Source organism: Cucumis melo, chromosome 3 (genome assembly GCF_025177605.1).
Source record: "Cucumis melo cultivar AY chromosome 3, USDA_Cmelo_AY_1.0, whole genome shotgun sequence".
Classification (NCBI taxonomy): Eukaryota; Viridiplantae; Streptophyta; class Magnoliopsida; order Cucurbitales; family Cucurbitaceae; genus Cucumis; species Cucumis melo.
In genome coordinates this window covers 13,977,345-13,980,856 of record NC_066859.1, presented here as the reverse complement: position 1 = coordinate 13,980,856, position 3,512 = coordinate 13,977,345, and the positions used below count along the sequence as shown (strand labels likewise).

Here is a 3,512-nt window from a genome sequence, read left to right as displayed (position 1 = left end):
AATAGAGGTCGATTGAACGTGGGTTAGAGATGAAACTCATCAAAATAAGAGAAAATGCTGTAAAAGGTCATCGAATTGGTTTGAACTCGCAAACGGAGGATCGACGAACAACATCAGAGTAACGATGATATGCATTGGAGTAGAAGCGGGAAAGTTCAAAATTTTTTCATGAAAAGAAGAACACGAATAGTTTCCTTTTTTTTTTCTTTAGGTTTTGTTTTATGTTGAAGATAAGGGAAGGGAATGTAGAATTAATGAAGGGTAATTTAGACAATTCAGCCTCAATTTGTCCTAAAAATCAAAATTTTCAAAATCAATCCCAGAAGTCTTTTATCCCTCTATTTTTTTTTGCCTATTTTTGGCAATTTCTCTAGATTGTTTAGGCTATATACTCGATTTTGATCCACGTTTAATGTCTCTATACAAAGTTGAAGTTTACACTAATTAGCCTTAGGACCTTAGTTTATTGGATTCAAGATTATAGCATTTGATTTTCACTAATAAGTCCTCAATAACCAATTTATTGAATAAAATATAATTTAAACTACAAACTATGAGTTTTAGAACATGAATTCTAACATAATTTACTTTTAGCTATTACTTTAATTACACTAATGAAATCGGTAAGGGAACAAAAAGATAAAATAACACAGTAACTTTGATAATCTAGTTCGATGAAAACCTACCTACTATTGGAGCGCTTTTATAGCTCAGATAATAAGATTTTATTAACATTCAAATGATTAACAATGAACACACTTCAACATTCTAGAAGACACTCCCCTAAATTTAGTACTCTTTTTAATTTTTTCTATAAACTAAACACAATCAAGCTCCCACTGCATTGTGATTTGAATCTAATGAAGATGGTCAGGCTCTCCTTGAAGAAGTAATTGAACCTATCTCAATTTACCAAGTCTTCTTCAAATCTCCTATCATTGATACACTTTGTGCTGTTTATGAAGATATTAGACAATCTTCATAAAATATCCAAGAACATAACAACTTACCTTCGCAAAGATTCTTCAACGAAAAGTAGCTTGAAAGCATCTTGAAAGAATACCTTGAAGAGCGACGTTCTTCCCTTTTATAAGAAGGAAGAACTTCAAAACAGACAAGGAAAAGGATCATTTAAAGATATTATAGTTAAAGGTTTCTTTTGGTTGTAAACCTTGTTGATGAAGAAAATTATCTTCAACAAATAACCTTTAACGAGAGAAAGAGACATCAACTAAAGGATTAATGAAATTCCCAAAATCCTAGAAGATATTTTTTCCTTTTTTAAAAAACAATAAAAAGAAACTCGATAATTATTTGTAAAAGACGTAATAGGTTCCAACTTCATCTCATCTCATTCCACTTTCTCTTCATTTCAGCTTTGTTCAAGCTCTACTTTAGCATAATTCGAGATCTGCCCCACTGTCTTTCAAGCCAACATCTCTTGAGCTCTGTTCAAACACCGTTCGAGCTTTACTCATGCATCGTTCAAGCTTTCTTCCAATGCCATCAAAGGCGAGGTGTGTCTGATTCGCTCATGTTCACTAGAAGAAATCTAGCCTTTAATGTCAGTTGGAAAAAATGAAAACAGAGCTTTGATGTCGGTTTTCATAAAGCGGATGTTTAATGTCGGTTTTCAAAAAGCGGATGTTTAATGTCAATTTTAAACCGACATTAAAGAGAGAGCTTTAATGTCGGTTTAAAACCGACATTAAACATCTGCCTTTTGAAAAGCGACATTAACGCTATGATAATTTTTTTTAGAAAAAATTAAATATTTCTTTCTCTTACTCCCTTTCTCATGCCACACGATTTCTTCCTCACTTTCAATTTCCTTCTTCTCTTTTCAATCTCATCTCACTTTCTTCCCTCATTTCAGAAACCAAAATTCTTCCATTGACAAATCAACAATGGAACGCCACAATCGTCGTTTTTCAATAAGCTTTCATTTGCTTCTATTGCCATTGCCACTCTCATCCTCATCTTCCTCTTCCTCCAAACTCCACAAACCTTCATTCCCCCAAATTCTCCTTCAAAACCCCATCTCAAATTCCCTAAATCCTCCTGCGATTCCGCTCCTCACGAGCTCATCTCCATTGACAAGAAGAACAAGCGTCTTTTGGTCATCCAATGACTGGAAGAAGAAGCTCTCCTCCTTCATTAATTTCTTCCAATCCATTTGAGATCTAGGCCTTCTCCATAACCACACCAAAGTTATCTGCGTTTCCACCGGTACTGGCCATGCGGTCATGGCGTTGTCTCATATGGGAGTTCACGATGTCACCGGTGTCGAGTTGATTGATTCGCCTCCTTTGGTGAGTCGTGCTGATCCTCATAATTTGCCTTTCTTTGATCATGTTTTTGATTTGGCGTTTACTGCTCATTTGGCTGAGGCGTTGTTTCCATCTCAATTTGTTTCTGAGATGGAGAGAGCTGTTCGTCCTAATGGTGTTTGTGTGATTGTTGTTGAGGAATGTGGGGATTATGAAGTTAAGGAGATTGTAGGGTTGTTTATGAAATCACGATTTGTAAATTCGATCAATGTTACGTTAACAGGATTGAAAATGACTCGGATTTTAATGAAAAGAACTTCTTGATACAACAATGTTTCGTTCGATTTCTTAATTTCCTCTTTTTCGATTTTGATTTTTTGTTTTGATATTGTGCGATATGAAATCCTAATTGTATAGAAAATGCAGGTTCAGAATTCCCTTTTAAATAATATGAAATGCCAAAGGAAATCAACTTCTTTAGCTGGTCTTCTTCTTGTTCTCAGAAGGTTAGAACTTCCCAGGCTCTCATCCCATTATCTACATATATCCCTGAAATGCATTATGTACACTACTACAAATTTGAGTTTCAATGACGCAAAATATGTCTCATAAAGAGTTTCAACGACACACTTTTCGCGTCATTGAAGCCACTGTCAAGAAAAGCTCTTTAACGACACTTTGGAAAATGTGTCGTTAAATATGATTCGATGACACTAAAATTGTGTCGTTAATATCTTTACCTTGACGCAATAAATATGTCACTGTCATCTATAAAACGACACCAATATAGTGTCATTAATACTCTTACATTGACGCAAATTATGTGTCACCGTTATCTATACCTTGACAGAAATATATTGTCATTAATACACTTACATTGACGCAAATCAGGTGTCGCCGTTATCTATACCTCGACACTAATATACTGTCATTAATACTCTTACATTGACACTGTCATTGTGTCACCGTTATCTATACATTAACACAACTATATTGTCATTAATACACTTACATTGACATAAATCAGGTGTCATCGTTATCTATATCTCGACACTAATATACTGTCATTAATACTCTTACATTGACGCTTTAATTGTGTCATCGTTAGCTATACATTGACACAAATATATTGTCATTAATACACTTACATTGACGTAAATCAGGTGTCACCGTTATCTATATCTCGACACGAATATATTATCATTAATATTCTTATATTGACGCTTTAAATGTGTCATCGTT

General features: G+C 34.3%; 1 pseudogene; it reads left to right on the top strand.

Moving 5' to 3' along the window:
• Positions 1-1,907: 1,907 nt before the first annotated feature.
• On the top strand, positions 1,908-2,602 carry LOC127148672 (uncharacterized; annotated as a pseudogene).
• Positions 2,603-3,512: the final 910 nt, after the last annotated feature.